General features: G+C 40.0%; 1 protein-coding gene across 12 annotated transcripts in view; it reads right to left on the bottom strand.

Moving 5' to 3' along the window:
• The window catches only part of PPP6R3 (protein phosphatase 6 regulatory subunit 3), a 126,904-nt gene that overhangs the window by 87,750 nt on the left and 20,373 nt on the right, over positions 1 to 18,781 (bottom strand). For 8 of the 12 annotated variants that reach the window (XM_029207515.1, XM_029207504.1, XM_029207514.1 and 5 more), the window contains one exon: positions 398 to 550. The gene's annotated coding sequence lies outside the window, so the exon portion shown is untranslated. Of the gene's footprint in view, positions 1 to 397; positions 551 to 17,417; positions 17,516 to 18,781 lie in introns of all 12 variants that reach the window. The other 4 variants (XM_029207507.1, XM_029207511.1, XM_029207509.1 and 1 more) reach the window with 1 other exon arrangement.

Below are 18,781 nucleotides of genomic sequence, written 5' to 3'. Positions count from 1 at the left end.
CACACACACACACACACACACACACACACACACACACACACACACACGTGACCTAGAAGCAGTAGCTGGGTCGCTACTAGCAGTCTTTCTCTGGCATGCTACTTCAGCTTGCTAGGCCTGTCTAGTCCTTAGGGCCCAGCTCAATCCCACCCCAAACCCCATCCCGTGGAAACTGGGAATCCCATGGGTGCTGCAGATTCTACGACATACCAGAGCAAACTACAGAGCCTGTTATTTAACTTCCTAAAAATACCATAGCGCCACGGAGCCAGGTGGTACCTGGCTCAAAGTGATGACCCAGGCCAGGTCCACCTAGACTCCAGGGTCTCAAGTCAGAAAACTGCTTTCCTTGATGTAACTCATGGAAGGAAACTCCTCATAATTTTAGTGACCTTACCTTTCAAACCAAGTTTAAAAATTAAAAGAAATGTTTTCTTTTCTGTGGCTCCTTGCCCATTACAGGTTATCCTGGCAACGGTTGTCTTCCAATTTACTGCATTAGCAGATTAGCAGAATAAAGCGGGATGGTGCACATGAAACAGAAGTTCCCCTATAAAGAAAAAAAGAGCAAAAATGACAACGTGTTCTCTTTTGTTCGGATGAGAGCTGCCATTAAAAATACTGGTTCAAGGTCTTCATTCACACACAACTATACCTCAGAGGATTGAAAAGTACTAGCTAATTGAATTTTTTTCTATGTAACAAGAAGAAAAAAGGCACTGTCATCCCTCTACCTAAGCTTTTATCCTACACTAAACAATAACCCAGAAATAGATACACAGTAAGAGCACTATCAGTGAGCAAATAAGAAAAAATACATATGCTTATCTTTGTCTTATGAAAACATCAATGATATTCTTACTCAACACAGGGTTAACTACAAAGGCACCATATTTTACAACACTAAAACAAGTTTTAGAAGTATCTCCCTCTAAATGTCCCCAAGCAGCCCCGCGTAATACCTTTAAACAACTGTAACTTACTAGGAACTATGAGCAGAACATTAAGTTCACTTAAGTACTAGCTGCAGCCGAATCCTGTCTCTAATGTGAATTAACCAGATGCTTCACATGAAAGGACTATAAATTTAAACTGTCTTCCAAGGCACTTCATTTATAACTAAATACTGCAGGAAAAGACACAAACTATGGACAATATACCAATCAGAAATCCTATAAGGGTGCAGTCTACAAGGCATCTCAAAATAAATGCCATTTATTTAATGCCTTTGTTCCACAAAATTCACACTACATTCTGATCAGCTCAACATTTTCCCTCAAAATAAATAGAAACAATGCTAACCACTTTCTAAAAGAAACAAAATGAATCAACAAAAACTGTAACAAACCTAGTTTAAAATGAAGAAAATATTTGACTCTAAAAAACATTTTACCAGTGAAATGTTTTCTCAACAAAAACTTAAAAAAGTGTTTAATTGATCACCTAAATTTTTGCTTTAAATCATAAGAACAGATCATGTGCCACCACAGTGTTTAGACATGACCAACTTAGCATGTTAGTGTAAAGAGTACATTTCTAAATGTCATAGGTAATTCTAGTCCCATCACAACCACTCTGTGTTAGGGGTTCCAGACCCCTTTAAAAATCCAATGAAGTTATATACTCCACAAAATGCACACGCCTGCGCACACATACATACATCTGACATTTAATCTGAGTAGCTGTAGGACCCTCAACTGATCTACAATCTTTTCTCCCACCAGCCAAGATCACCCACTTCTGGACTTCCCTAGTGGTGCAGTGGTTAAGAATCCACCTACAAAAGCAGGCAACATGGGTTCGAGCCCTGGTCGGGTAAGATCCCACATGCTGCAGAGCAAGGAAGAGCCCATGCACAACTACTGAGCCTGCAAGCCACAACTACTGAGCCTGTGGGCCACAACTACTGAAGCCCGCATGCCTAGAACCCGCCCTCCACAACAAGAGAAGCCACCGCAATGAGAAGCCCACGCACTGCAGCAAAGAGCAGCCCCCACTCGCCGCAGCTAGAGAAAGCCCACGTGCAGCAACAAGGACCCAATGCAGCCAAAAAAAAAAAAAATTACCCACTTCACCCACTTCCAAGCCAGTCAGTCAATCACAGGCTCTCAGCAGAGTTGTACCAACCTGCCTGCCTCACTGTGCTGCACACTCCCATCCGGGGAAGCCAAAAGATAAGACAGCTGTCAACCCGCTCAGAGCATCACAAATCCAGGTGCTTATTAAGTTGTAACAAGTATGCTGAGACATAACCCACTTTTCTGGAAAAAGGTCTTTGTTTAATTGTTCAGTCTTTTCCCTTAGACTAATTACGGGAAAGAGAGGGTCTATACTATTGATGATAAGAAATCTGGTTTTTTCTAAATTGTGAAAATGTGGGAAACAAGATCAAAAGATACAAAACAGAATGAAATGGTATATAAATGCACTATTGGGACTCCTGGGTAAAGAATGTATATTGAACACACATTGAAATGCCTCTAAAAGTACAGTAAAAGAACTGTTTTGGTTGTTTTGTCTTGCTTTTTAAAGGCATAATCCCAAGAACCAACAAAATTAGGGAGCAAAAGGAATATTAGTTGAAAAAGCTATTTAATGAACACTTAGATTCCCAAATCTCCTTGCCTTCTTCTGTGCTTCCCAGCCCCATCAGATGACAGAAGGAAGCCAAAAAGGATGGTGACTCCAGCACAGCTGAGGGTGGGCCTGCCAGTGAAAACAGGGACTGTGTGAACTGCAGAAAGAATGCAGAGACAGGCCCCCTCAACTGCCCACCCCACCTCCAGCCAGATTCTCCTATTGGGCTCTGACATTCCCAGCCAGGATGAAAACTGAAAGTGTCTTCTAATCACTGACCTCAAGAAACAAACACCTGAAAATCCTGACACTGGGGACTTCCCAACCAAGGGAGCTCAGCTCATCACACTGCTGAAAGGTTCACAGCCACTGAGCCCCCACCCATGAATGGGGGCTCCAATCAACCACCCTCACTTCAATCTTTTCTTTAAAAGTCTTCATTGTAAACTTGCAGAACAGCTGCAAGAGCAGTACGAGAAGCTCCCACAGAGCCTTCACCTAGATTCACAACTAACCACTGTATCACTTTTGCTCTTCCATCCATCTTCTGCAGCCATCATGTCCTTTACCTTTAAATAGCTCACTGTGTATTTCCTAAGAACAAGGGTATTCTCTTCCACAACCACAGTAAAGTCAGGAATGCAACACATTAACTGTCCCATACAGACTCTATAGTTCACATTCCAATTCCGCCAACTGCTCTACGTCCCTTACGGCAATCCCCCTCCACCTCAATCCAGATCATGGATCACACCTAATGTCATGTTTCCATCTGAAACAGTTCTTCAGCAATTCTCTGTCTTTCACTGGCATCTTTGAAGAATACAGGGTATAAATATCTGGCAGTACTACCACACAAGTGGTAAGTGAGGTTTGTTTTTCCTAGAGTATCACATAAGTAGTAAGATAATGTCTGTGTGTCCCATTATTGGGATTTTGATCACTTGGTTAAGATGATATTTGCCTCATTTCTCCACTGTAAAATAACCAGTTTCCCCTTAGTAATTAACTAGTAAATAATCTGTAGGAAGATATTTTGAGATTATGTTCTTAAAACACTCACCCAATAGTTTAAGCATCCACTGGCAATTCTTGTCTTAATCAACTGTTACTGACAGTTATAAAACGATGTTTATTTTGTAAATCTACTGTTCCTTCTAAACTTATCAGTTGACATTATAATTCCAGTAAGGTTATGTTCCCTTTTTCCCATTCATTCTTTAATTCATTATCAGTGTGGACTCACGGATTCTTATTTTATTTATTAATATCACCATTCATTCTGATGCTCAAGTTATCCCAGATTTGGCCAGTGGGAACCCCTTCAAGCAGAGGACTGTGTGCTTTCCATGTTTTTTGAGTACTTCCTTATTTCCTTGCATAACAACATGTTCTAGATTAATCTTGTACATTCTCTGCCCCAGCTCTAAAATCACCCATTTCTCCAAGGAGCCCTGGTTCCTTTTAGTGGAGGGTGTGATTTAGAAATGAAGATCTGAGAACTAAGTATGTTCACAGATAGTGAACAAAGCTGAGAAAGAATGGCAATTTCATATGATTCAACTCTATGTGTTGTGTGTGTATATACCCCAACTTTAAATGTGAACGAAAACCACGGGTTCTAATAACATCTCAGGAAAGCCTCTATCATGAAACGTAGAGTGCAAAACAAAACAGAAAAATGCAGGATGGAGGAAAGACTATACAAGAAAAAGAGTACATTAAAAAAATTATCCTCAGAAATATAAGTTAATGTATCCATCAAATTTAAAAAAAAAAGGGATATTATTTAAAAGGGCACTGAGAATAAGTAGCAGACTAATACATTAGGAAAATGACTTCCAACCCAGAAGTCTATACCCAGCCAAACTATCAATCAAGAGTACACAGAAAGTCTCAAAAAACTTACCCTCTCACACCCCCTTCCTCACAGAAAAACTACTAGAGACTGTGCTCCACTAAAACAACAGAGAAACAGGAACAGGAAATTCAATGAAGGAGAGAGGCAAAATGAACTCCCAGGGTCCCAGCAGGCAACGTGTTCCCAGCAGGGAGGACAAGCCGTCCAGTCTGGAGCAGGTAAAAATTTCTTCAAAAAGATAAAGCTGATGGAATACCTGAACATGTAACTGGTGAAAAGTGTGAGGCTAAATTAGTGATACATTAAAAAAAAAAAAGTTGACACAACATTTCCAAGGAATACCAGAAGTTGTTTAGGAAAAGTATTTATAATTTACTACTTGACATTATAAATAGCATCCCAAGTAATAATGGATAAATATTGATTTAACCAAAATTGCAATAAAACTGTATTGGAAAGATGGGGAAGACAGAATGTGGGGAAGAGGGTGCAGTGAGGGAAAAAGAGTAAGCTAATCCTTATCTTCCATATCTTTTCAGAAAGGGAAATCAATAGATGTGCTTAAAACTAAAAAAATCAGCAAGCATGCATGTAATTATGAACTCTTCCAGTATGCTCTTCACACATATGGAGGTAAATATGTGTTTTTTAACTGGCTAAAAGAGTTCTAAGTAATATAGTCGCCTTCAGGGAAGGGGGAAAGAGGGAGGGGTGGCTAAAAAGTGCTGTCATCTTATCCAACCTCCTAAAGCTAGCTCACTCTTAAATGGAGATATGCAAAACTGACAAAATTTTTTTTCAAATAAAATTTTAAGAAGAATGCTAGACTGGGAGGGAGTATTAAATGTTGAGACCAGAGAACTATAACATCAGCTACTCATTAGTTGTGTGACCTAAGGCAAGTCATTTGACCTGAGTATCCATTTCTTCATCTACAAAATAAAGGAGCTGGACTAAGTTAACGCTAAACTTTCTTCCTCTTTCAATAAATTTATGAATCTAATATAAAAATAAAGTAATCAAAGCTTTAAATATGGTGCCAGTGGCCATGGACAAGGGCAAATTAAATTACAGAAAGAATGAAGCAGGACTTGGTGAAATAATAAATGGAGAGAGAAGTAAAATGGAAAAAAATAATTCTGCTTTAAGCCTGTGGGTCCCAAGAGGGTGCTGATGGTGAAGGAGAATCGAGAAAAGCACTGTTTTAGAAATGAAGACAAAAGAGTTCCTGATCCTGGCCTGGAACGAACTGAACTGACAGTATCCAGACAAACTATGACATGAGCCCACTGGAAAAAACCTAACTAAGCTGGAAACAAATGTTTGTGTTAAAAGTTAAAACATACAGATGATGGTGGAATCCATAAGGATGATGAAAAGTTCTTCCCAAAGAATACAGAAACTGAAAAAGGAGGAATTCTCCCCCCATATTTAATTACTAGGAAACCATAAGTTTTACATCATGATTAAAGGACAAAAATGAGAAAGGGGCATGGCTAGAGAGCAGACTATTGAAAGGCAGTGGGAGCAACAGCACAATGTCATACAAGCTAAAGGAGGAAGAATACAGATTTGCTAATAAAGAATATAATACATAGCTTACTAGTTGACGTCACAGTGCATTCGGGCTGCTATAACAGAATGCCATATATTGGATGACTTAACAGACAACAGAAGTTTACTTCTCACACGGCTATAAGCTGGGAAGTCCAAGGTCACAGCATCTGCAGCGTCTGGTGAGGACCCCCGTCCTGGTTCACAGACCACAGCCTTTTCTGTGTCCTCACACGGCAGAAAGGGATGAGGGAACTCTCTGGGATCACCAATCCCAATCATTAGGGCTCCACTCTCACACCTCATCACCCGCCAAAGGCCTCACTTCCCAACACCATCACGCTGAGGATTAGGTTTCAACATGTGAATGTTAGAGGGGAGACAAACATTCAGTCTATAGCAGTTGATATCATTAGATTATTCTTTCAGAGGAAATGGATCCAGAGGGGGCCCCTCAAAAAAGGAAAACAAGATTTTTTTTAAAGATAATATACTTTTACTTTTGTATTTATTTTTGCCAATCATTCCTTAAAGGAGCCACATCTTCCTCAATAGGCATATAACATAACTCTATCAAAAAGGGTCTCCTCTTTCCAATACTACTGACCCTGATTAAGGCCAATGAAGAGAATGTAAGAACATAATTATAAAAATATCAGTAAAGAATGAGGGCTGGTTTAGCCTAAAACAGCAAAGGAACAGATTCTCAGCTAAAGAGTATCTAAATATGTACTTGCTTAGTCACAGAACTCAAGAATAGCAAGAATGAATATCTACCCTTACAAACCCTTTGTGCCAGCATTATACACATGCTTCCCAAACCTCTTAAGTATTATTCCCATTTTATCACTGAGAATAATAAGAAAGGACACTCCAAATAACCCTTAATGAACCCTCAATTTATTTATTTTTTAAAAACTCACTTTGGGGAAAAAGGAATAATAACCTGCTCCCTATGCTCTCATATGATTTTTTACCATAAATTCCATGATACTCTTCACAAATGCAAATTCACAAGAGGAAGCCGTAGCTATTACATAACATGCAAGAAAATATTTTCTCCTTGTGTCACATATCATACACAAACAACTAAAGACAACCTCTCAGTTACAGACAGGTGATACAACCTAGAGCCTGGACCCACAAAAGCAAGCAAGTCTACTCTTATTAACATCAGGGAGCCCTAAGGTAGGCCAGCTCAATCAGAGTTATCATTTTAATGTGGATCTCCATGATCCTATCTCTGCAAATGTGCTCACAAATGCTCTCCAAAACACCCAAGTCTAAAGAGATGCAAGATAATGAGATGGCAAGATATTCCATCTCTATGAGGTCTTGCTCACCATTTTATCCTCAATGCCTAGCACACTGTAAATTTAAAAAAAAAAAAAAACAAACCCATATTTTGACCACAAAAATCATGAAAAACGAGCACACAACCACTCACAATTGGACATCATCTGGATGACTTCAGAGGCATCTTTCAGTATACGTGCGTGTATTTTATATCTAATCTACAGACACCCACATATATGTAACTATCAGCTAATGTCAGAACCAATCAATTTAATACAAGCTGTGGCAAGAATACAGGCTTCTAAAGCATTAATCAGAAATTACTGTGACAAGAATGCAAAAAGACTGCTTTTTAAAGTATAAAACACCCAAGGTAAATCCATACTACCACCTTTTAAAAGCAAAATCAGGTACGTAAAGGACTAAGTAAAAACTTTGGCACCTGACTGGATTACGTCATCGTCCGGCTATGCACCCTAATGGACACTCAAATCACTGCCATCGTACATGAAAGCCAAACCAATCTAAGTCGCTATTAAAATCGAGCCAAATCATAAATTAGTAAATTAGCATCCAAAGTAAAGCCCAGAAATCCAACGCTGCCTCTTACAACAACAACAGTGTGCAGAGATGTATAGCAATGGTACAAAAGACTATACATGATTCCAATCGCCAAAGCTATACTTAGCTGGCTCAGCCATGGTTACACATCAAGCTTAATTTGATGTAAAAACTTCCATAATCCTAAGTACAAAAGAAAGACATCAAACTTTTTGTAGGGCATCTTAGTAACCAAGTGATTAATATGTGAAATAGAAGTACAGAGACTGGAAAACATGCTAAGCAGCATGAAGATGAATGAATGTTATCACTGAAAATTCAACCCAAGGATGGGATTTTCAACTGGCAAACCAAGATACCTGACAGATGGAAAAGGAAAAGCCCTTCTTCATATAGGCTCTTGGTTACTATCCTAAAGAACAGATGAAATATGAACCAAGAAAGGGCCCAAGTCACAACCGGTTATAGCACTGCCACAAGCTCTGAGTGATTTTTTTCCTCCTACATTTAAACACAAACCTGATTTCTAGTTGGCAATTCTAATCATACTCGTAACTCTTGGTGCCCACCACTAAAACTTCAAAGTTATCAAAAAAAACTGTTTTAAGGGGAATGCTCTAGACCTACACTGTACAATACAGTAAGCCACCTGCCACACACAGCCACTGAGCACCTGCAATGTGGCCAGTAAGACTAAGGAACTAAATTTTCAATTTTCTTTTAACTTAAATAGCCACGCTGACAAACAAAGAATACCATTTTACTGGGCAGCACTGCTCCGACTCACATTAAAAACTAAGCACAGGATAAATGTTTATGGTCTACAATTTTGAGTAAGTTTACATCTCTAGGCTTCAACTTTCTCAACCAAAAAATATAAAGAGAGTTCCATTAGATTGTCTCCATGACTAAAAATAAACTAGTGCAGCATATAAATGAAAAGTCTCGGGACTTTCCCTGGCAGTCCAGTGGCTAAGACCCTGTGCTCCCAATGCAGGGGGCCTGGGTTTTATCCCTGGTCAGGGAACTAGATCCCTGACCACATGCCACAACTAAAGAGATCCCACATGAGGCAACAAAGATCCCACGTGCCGCAACTAGGACCCGAAGGGAAAAAAAAGCCTTCATTAAAACTGTTGCAGTGTAATTAAAGCTACACACCCCGGGCTTCCCTGGTAGCACAGTGGTTGGGAATCTGCCTGCCAATGCAGGGGACACGGGTTCGAGCCCTGGTCCAGGAGGATCCCACATGCCACGGAGTAACTTAGCCCGTGCACCACAACTACTGAGCCTGCGCTCTAGAGCCTGCGTGCCACAACTAGTGAAGCCCACGCACCTAGAGCCCGTGCTCCGCAACAAGAGAGGCCACCGTAATGAGAAGCCCACGCACCGCAACGAAGAGTAGCTCCCGCTCACCGCAACTAGAGAAAGCCTGTGCATAGCAACAAATACCCAACGCAGCCAAAAAATAAATACATAAAAATCTTTCCAAAAAAATAAAACCACACACCCACCTCAAAGTTATGGCAGGTTACCTCACCCTGATGATACAAGGGTATCATATTACTCCTCACTTCACCAAATTTAATGGGGAAGACCAAGAGAACATGCATTCAGTTCAGTCAACCTTTGGGCAAGTAAACTCATCTCTCTGAGCTTGTTTTCATATCTGTAAAATGAGATGATTAGACTAAACGATCATTTAAAATGCTTCAAACTCTCAACTACTTCTTCCTTGTGGCTCTAAGAAGAAATATAAGTGAAACCAGGATACTCTAAGAAATGAAAAAAAGGAATCAATGAATAACCACAGACTCAAACTCTTAAATGAAATTAATTAAATTTAAACAAGATCTTAAAGTAGAGAGTCCCAATGACAGAGAATTTAAAGTTATATTGGGTTGGCCAAAAAGTTTGTTCGGTTTTAAGTAAATATAAAAGATACATTTTTCATTTTCACGAAGAACTTTATTGAACAACATATTCACTAACTGAACTTTCTGGCCAACCCACTACAATATCAATGTACTCTGCTGGGAGACTGATTTGGTCTATTAGGGTGTACCCAGTTTTTTGTTTTTGCTTTAAGTCCATATGTGAACACGCTGCTTTCTACAAAGCAGGAAGATCAGTAAAACCGGGTTAACGTAGGTGGCAGGAGAACATATAGCACACAGAGGTTTGTACTGTCCCTTCCCTCACAGAAGGTGGACAAAGGAAGTCTTCCTCCTCCATCAGGCAGCTGTAGTATAATCACCATGGCTACATCCAGCTTTCTCAGACAACATCAGATGCTCGCTTACTTTATCAATGATCCAAACCAAGTAAAATGATGCTCTCACGATAGGAACTATTGTTATTTTTAGATGCAATAAGGCAAACTGGAGTGTGAATTCATCCATGAAGCTGGTAAGATATGTTATACCCATCTTTCCTGTGGTATACAGCTCAGAACGTATATAAAACAGGACAGGATCCTTTAAAAAGAACCCTAACAGGTATCTGCAGATGGGAATATAGACTAATAATTCATGTGAAGTGTGTTAAAAGGCAGAAAGTCAAGAGAGAATGACAGGCTTAACATCGCTCTTCAAAGGCATATTTTCACATACCTTCTGTGCCTATACCAGACCCACTGATATTTTTTTCAATCTTTTAAAATGGGGGGAAAGAATCACTCTCAAAGTCCCTGGTTTATAGCATGGTAGAAAAAACAAAACCAAATTCTACCTTTTGAAGAATAAAATGTTTTAGCGGGACTTCCCTGGTGGCACAGTGGTTAAAAATCCTCCTGCCACTGCAGGGGTCGCAGGTTCGAGCCCTGGTCCGGGCAGATCCCACATGCCGCAGAACAACTAAGCCCATGTACCACAACTACTGAGCCTGTGTCCTAGAGCCCGCGAGCCACAACTACTGAGCCTGCGTGCCACAACTACTGAAGCCCGCGCGCCTAGAGCCCGTGCGCCGCGACAAGAGAAGCCACCGCAATGAAAAGCTCATGCACCGCAACGAAGAGTAGCCCTCACTCGCCACAACTAGAGAAAGCCCGCGCACAGCAAGCGAAAACGCAGCCAAAAAATAAAAAAAAAGTTTTAGCTGATACTGACTTTCCTTTACATTACAGTTGATTTAATCAGGCCACCACTGATGGACCATTTAGTTTTCAATTTTCACTATCACCAAAAAATGCCAGGGTTCCCAGAAGTGGAACTGCTGGATTAAATAATGTTCATTTCTAATTAGCTGCACAATAGCCATTGGAGGTCATGGCTATCCACATTCCCACCACCAATGGAAGTATGTATGCCTGGTTCCTCACACCCTTGCCCAACAACGTCTTTTTCTCTTAAGAGCACTGTTCATGTCTAAGAGCCATTTATACTTCACTTTTCTGCCAACTGTCTGTTTATATCCTTTGTTCATTTTTCTACTGGGCCTGTCTCCTCAATGGTTTGTAGTGGTTATTTAAAAGTAAGAAAAGGAGCCCTTTGTCTCAAAGCATTCCCTCTTCAGCTCATTCCAATCTGTACCACTCAACTGAAACTGCCTTTTTAAGTCACCAGTGACCTCCAGATGGGGCTAAATCTAAGTGAAACTCTTCTGTCCTCCTCTCAACCTCGCTCTCGGGAGCATTCAGTACTGTTCACCAGGAGACCCTCCTTACTGGCACCTTCTCCTCACTTGGCTTCTTTGAGATCACACCCACCTTGATTTCTCACTGGCCACCTCTCGGTCTCCTCCGAGGCAGAGGTTCCCACAGGATTCAGACTGTGGACACTACCTAGGTACACTCTCCCCAGCTGACTACAGTGGCTGGGGTGTCCACTTCCATGTCTTCTACTCACCCTGTTGCCGAAGCAACCGAAACAAGGCCTGGGGAGACTTCAAAAAAAAAAAATGGTTTTGTTGAATAAATGAAGCCGTCTCCACAGGTTTTCAAACATACCTCTGTAAACACAGTTGAGATTCAAATTTATAAAACCAACTAAGGCCACCTCTGCACTTCAAACACAGGTACCCAACTATTAGCAGACATTTCCCCTTGGATGTCTTGCAAGCACATTAAATTTAGTATCTCCTAAACGGGTTTTTGCTCTCTATCATACACTGACCAGCAACCAAACCTTTTCCTCACTAAGTTCTCCCTGTCCCAGAAAAGGCACACCCCAGTTGTAAAAGACAGAGTCTGGCTCCTCTTTTCCCTTCCAATATCCAATTCATCAAAATTTTGTCAACTCCATCTTCTGAGTATCTCCCCTTCTTCATCTTCCTCTGCCACCACCCGGAGGACAAAAACAGCTTCCTACTTCATCTCCTTGCATCTCCTCTGGCCCTTTAAGCCACCGTTTACTTGCGTTCCTATTCAGTGACCTCTGCCACCCCATGTGAGCAATAATAACAGCGGTGATAATCTGATCTATGCGGTCCACTGTGGTAGCCATATAAGGCTTTAAGCACATGAAACATAGCTAGTTCGATCTGAGAAGTACGTATGTGTAAAATATACACTTGACTTCAAAGACTTAGTACAAAAGAAAGAAGTGAAAATATCTCATTAATAATTTTATATGACATGCTGAACTGACAATATTTTGTATTACTGGGTTAAATAAAATACATTAAAATTAATTTTACCTGTTTCCTTTTCATAAGGCCACTAGAAAATTTATGATTACATATGTAGCTTGCACTGTATCTCTATTGAGGCACTGTCCTGATTCACTGAGGGCACCAGCATGCCATCTTTTTAAACCACATGTGACCAAAGCATTGAAAGCACCAGGCCTGGCACTGGGCAGGCACCCAGATATTTGCTGAAAGAATTATGGTCAACAATTGGTATCCTTTATGTACACTCATTTAAAAACAAAACACTGAAAATTTAGCTCTTACTTGAAGTTGAACCACACTTTTAAAGTACAATTTGGGCTTCCCTGGTGGCGCAATGGTTAGGAATCCGCCTGCCAATACAGGGCACATGGGTTTGAGCCCTGGTCCGGGATGATCCCACATGCCGTGGAGCAACGAAGCCCGTGCGCCACAACTACTGAGCCTGCGCTTTAGAGCCCGTGAGCCACAACTACTGAAGCCCGCGCGCCTAGAGCCCGTGCTCCACAACAAGAGAAGCCGCCGCAATGAGAAGCCTGCGCACCACAACAAAGAGTAGCCCCTGCGCGCAGCAACGAAGGCCCAACACAGCCAAAAATAAATGATAATAAATAAAATAAATTTTAAAAAATAAATGAAATACTATGTGTATTAAAACAACTTTTTTTTTTTTAATTCAACAAATGTATACTGAGACCTGCTCTGCAGAGCACACCAAAGCCAGGTGTCCTGACTTCTAGCTGGTACCGTGGCAGGGTCACTGCACCCAGTCACCCTTTCATTAAGGAAACCCATGACATGGAGTCAGAGAAAGGCCTTCTTTGTTTTTCATATTTTGCATTCTTACAATAAATCATTTGAATTTATACAAATAATACACAAATACATTCTTCTAAACTACTGTAACAATACAAAGGGACAATCTCCTCCTACCTACCCAGCTCCTTCCAATCACAGTAATCAGTTTCAGAACTGTGAAGAAAAACTAAGTTGAAACTTTACACATACATGAATTCTAAGAAATACTTTGTCTGCTTCTCTAACATTCATCCTAATTATGTCATTAATTTTTGTAATTTTTCGGTGCTAAATTTTCTGCTAGAAGGGAAAGTCAGAAACTGGGGAAGACTGGAAATTTAAGGTGGCCTAAAAAGATTTTGAGTCATCAACCCTTAAAACTTAGTCATCACAACTCAAAAAATCAGCCATGAGAGAAGGAAAGCTAGTGGACAGTATAAGGAGGGAAAAAAAAGTAGACGGTTAACATGGAAAGTCTAATTAATAAGATTTAGGTAGTGATCATCTTGTAATGTATTTAAATATCCAATCACTATGCTGTACACCTGAAATTAACATAATATTGTCGTACCAACAATATGTCAAGTGAAAAAACAAAACAAAACAAAAAACCTGGGAGGTGGGGCTTTGCAAAAAGTATCACACCACCTTATGTTATGCCCTGCAACATTTAAACTACCAGAGAGGGTGTGGTATCTTCAAGAGGGCAAGGCTTACAGTCAGTGTGGGGTCTTCTAAAGAAACAAAAAATGCACTCTCAGATGGCCTCACGAACACACAGAGTACATTTCAAAACAAACATTATTACATTTTAAGTCTAGAACTATAATCTGAATGGATTTCAATGTGATTTAGGTTGGAAGCCCTTTAAAAATTTCAATTTGGGTCCACATTCAACCTCCAGAGACAGATCACAACCAAAGAAGACACATGAGCGAGACTGCAGGAAAGGTTACGCCCAAACAGAGAAACTTACAAACTACCTGCTTACAAGGCAGAGGACACTGTGGGGATACTACAAGACAAAAAAAATCGAGGTCTTCCACAGATGGCAAGTGAGGTAGGGGGAATTGTTTTAACTGGTAGACCTTATTCGGATCCTGATTTGCCAAAATTAGAAAACTGTATATATAAAAATTATCACATTTGAGACAATTGGAAATTTCAACTCCGACTAGGTACTGGATAGTATCAAGCAACTGCTTTGTGGGAGTTTTATTTAGATGTTATAGTTTTGTGGTTATGTTATGGTTAAAACAAAAAAAAGTTTATTTTTGAAAGATCTATACTGACATATTTACAGAAGAAACAAGATAATTATTTTGAGATTTTCTTCAAAGTAATATGTAAGGGGCTAGCCATAAAGGAAAAATTAATCAACTGAATTCCATTAACTCCTCTTCCTCCAGAGACACAATGACAACCCACAGAGTAGGCAAAGATATTCACCATGTTTGTATCTCCTGAAAGATTCATATCCAGAATAAAAGAAACCCTACCAATTGTTGTGTTTGAAAATATGTCCACGGGCTTCCCTGGTGACGCAGTGGTTGAGAGTCCGCCTGCCAATGCAGGGGACACGGGTTCGTGCCCCGGTCCGGGAAGATCCCACATGCCGCGGAGCGGCTGGGCCCATGAGCCATGGCCGCTGTTAAATGCATTGAGACTTTTGAGGTTGTGTCATAAAAATGATAGCTTCCACTTGGTGCTATTTCTCTCAAATCACTCTCTCAGGGGAAAGTCAGTCACCATGTCCTGGGGACAGGACACTTCGGCAATCCTGTCAAAGGCCTACATGAAAAGGAACTGTGGCCTCCCACCGACAGCCAGGACTAACTTGCCAGGCATGTGAATGAGCCACCTTGGGAAGGATCCTCCAACTCCAGTCAAGCCTTCAGAGGCTGATAACATCCAAGCCAAATGGCCCAGCCAAGTCGCTCCCAAGTTCCTAACCCACAAAAACTATGAGATATTAAATGTTTACTGGTGTTATAAACCACTAAGTTTGGGAATAATTGCTATGAAGCAACAGAGAGTTAATATGATAAAACAGATAATGCAACAGACAAAAGAAAAGGAGACAAATATTACTCTTCGTTAAAAAAGAATAACTAGGGGGTTGGGGAAGGGAAGGATTGAGAGTTTGGGATTAGCAGATGCAAAATATTGTATATAAGATGGATAAACAACAAGGTCCTACCGTATAGCACAGGGAACTATATTCAATAACCTGTGATAAGCCATAATGGAAAAGAATATTAAAAAGAATGTATATATTGGGATTTCTCTGGCGGTCCAGTGGTTAAGACTCCGTGCTCCCACTGCAGGGGGCACAGGTTCAATCCCCGGTAGGGGAACTAAGTAAGATCCCACATGCCGCGTGGCATGGCCAAAAATAAATAAATGAATGATGAATGAAAAGAAAAGGAAAAGGAAAAGCATGTGTGTGTGTATGGGTATATATGTATGTATAACTGAGCCACTTTGTTGCGCAGCAGAAATTAACACAGCATTGTAAATCAACTATAGTTCAATAAAATTTTAAAAAGATAAAAATGAAAAAGGATAACTAAACAACCAAAAAAAGCATGAAAAGGTGCTTGACTTCACTAGTGCAAATTAAAACTACTGTAAGGTATCACTACACAGCTAGGGGTGTAGCTAAAATGAAAAGCATGAAAGAAAGATATGAGCTATTAATGATAGTATGGAGTAAGCGGAACGTCACACACTGCTGGGGGAAGTGTAATCTGGTACAGCCACTTTAGCAGATGCAGCCACAGTTTTCCAAAATGGAATATATGCACACCTCTACGACCTAGCAATTTCACTTCTAGGTATATCCCCAACAATCTCACACACAATGTCAAGAGAAAAACTCAGACACAAGTGAACATACCATAAGATTCTATTTATTTAAGGAACAAAACTTAATGCAGTTAAGTATCAGGATACTGGCTGCCCTCGGCAGAGAGGAGGGTATGACTGAAAGGGGACAAAGGAGATACCCGGGACCCAATTACCCAGGTGGGTTTCAGACTGTGAAAATTTCATTTATGATGTGTACTCTTCTATATTTCTATTACAATTCAATAAGAGTTTTAAAATAGTAACAATCCAGGAGAGAAGTGGGGGTTGAAGGAGTAAGTAGGGCAGGACTGGCCTTGGGTTTATGGTTGTTGGAGCTGAGTACCTGAGGGTTCATTACACTATTCTATATTTGTGTTAAAATTTTCCCCTAATAAAAAAGATTTTAAATATACATTAATATAAAACTGGCTGGAACTGCTGATAAAAGCATAAACTGGGGTAATTTTTCTGGCCATAGACATCAAAGGGTGTTAAAAATCTATACATTCCTTGACCCAATTACTCTGCTTTAATGAGTTCATACTAAGATATTTATCCTGAGTAAAAAAGTCTTATATATAACAATGTCCAAAGAGTTTATAACAGACAAAAAAAGAGAAATGTCTAAATACAGAGGTCACAGGACACTGTGGGGACCACCACAGGATAAACAATCCAGGTCATCCACAAACACATGGAACCTGAATAACAATGATTTTATCTGCACCAAGGTTCTTTTATCTATCCATTGAAATATAGTCATTAACAAAGATGTGATCCACATCATTATGTCACCAAAAACATGCAAATTAAAACAACTGGACACACCAATTAGAATGGCCGAAGTCCAAAACACTGACACCAAATGCTGGTGAGGATCTGTAGAGCGAAGGGAACTCTCAATCACTGCTGATGGAAGTGCAAAATGGTACAGGCATTTGGAAGACAGTTTAGCAGTTTCTTACAAAACTAAACATATTCTTACCATACAATCCAGCAATCGTGCTCCTTGGTATCTACCCAAGGAAGTTGAAAACTTATGATCACACAAAAACCTGCACACAGATGTTTATGGCAGCTTTATCCATACATGCCAATACTTGGAAGCAACCAACATGTCCTTCAGTAGGTGAGTGAATAGACTTTTCCCCTCCCCTCATGTTTCTGGGAGGGGGAAAAGAACATTTTCTTTTCTTTTCTTTTCTAGTTTGAAATATATCAGGACATTCCGTTCTTAACAAAGCTCAACTTCAAAAAAAAACCTATTTTACCAGAGCCTAACCCACTGAGGTTTTACCAGAACCTAACCTACCTGGAGGAAGGGAAATATCCAACTCCAGCCCCCTCTAACCTTCCGCATGAGGAAAGGGAAGTACACAACTCCAGGCCACTCTAGCCATCCTGTACCACCTAAGAAAAGGAAAAAAGCAGAGAAGCACTGGTGAAGTTCACAGTTCAGGGGCACAGGCTCACCAAAAGACTGAGACTGAATCACAGCACTACAGAACATTTCCCCTCCCCAGACAATTTACCACTACATTTCCAAAGGTCTATTCTTCACAGTTCCTTTTACCAGTGCATCATGTCTGCCTTTCAAAAAAGATGACGAAGCATATTAAAAAGACAAAAAACAGTTTGAAGAGATTGAACAAGCATCAGAACCAGTCATGTATGCCAGAGATGCTGGAATTATCAAACCAGGAAAGCTAACAGCTTTAATGGAAAAGGCAGACAACATGCAATAACGGATAAAATAATGCAAATAGATAAAAATTCTAAGAAAGAATCAAAAAGAAATGCTACAGACCAAAAATACTGTAACAGAAATGAAGAATGCCTCTGATAGGCCCATTAGTAGACTGGACATAGCTGAGGAAAGAAACTCTGCGCCTGAAGATATGACACTAGAAACTTCCAAAATGGAAAAGCAAAGAGGAATAAAACGGGGGGGTGGGGGGGGCGGTGTGCAAAATATCCAAGAGCTGTGGAACAACTACAAAAGGTATACCATACATGCAATGGGAATACCGGAAGGAAATGAGAAAAGGAAGAGAAACAATATTTGAAGCAATAATGACCGGGAATTTCCCCCAAATTAATGTCGGACACCAAACCACAGATCCAGGAATCTCAGGGAACACCAAGCAGGATAAATGCAAAACAACAAAAACAAAAACCTACACCTGGGCATATCATATATTGTCTACAAGAAACTCACTTGAAATTCAGAGACACATATAGGTTAATAGTAAAGGGATAGAGCTAGACCATACTAACACTAATTAAAACAAACTGAGAGTGGCTATATTAATTTTAGACAGAGAAGACTTCAGAGCAAAGAAAAGTTGTCAATATTACAAAAGGAAAAGGGGGTCAATACTCCAAGAAGACATAACAATCATTAATGTTATGCAGTTAACAACAGCATCAAAATACAAGTCAAAAAAGGATAAAACTGCAAGGAGAAATAGATGAATTTACTATTATAACTGGGGACTTTAACACTCCTCTATCAGAAATAGACAAATCCAGCAAGCAGAAAATCAATAAAGACATAACTGAACTCAACAGCACCATCAATCAACCATATAATTGACGTGTATGGACTAATTCATCCAGCAGTAGCAAATCACACATTCTTCTCAAACACACATGGAATACGCACCAAGATGGACA

Source organism: Monodon monoceros, unplaced genomic scaffold, assembly GCF_005190385.1.
Source record: "Monodon monoceros isolate NGI ecotype Baffin Bay Population unplaced genomic scaffold, NGI_Narwhal_1 Super_Scaffold_7, whole genome shotgun sequence".
Taxonomy (NCBI): Eukaryota; Metazoa; Chordata; class Mammalia; order Artiodactyla; family Monodontidae; genus Monodon; species Monodon monoceros.
The sequence above is the reverse complement of the archived record's forward strand: the minus strand, read 5'-3'. Positions and strand labels throughout refer to the sequence as shown.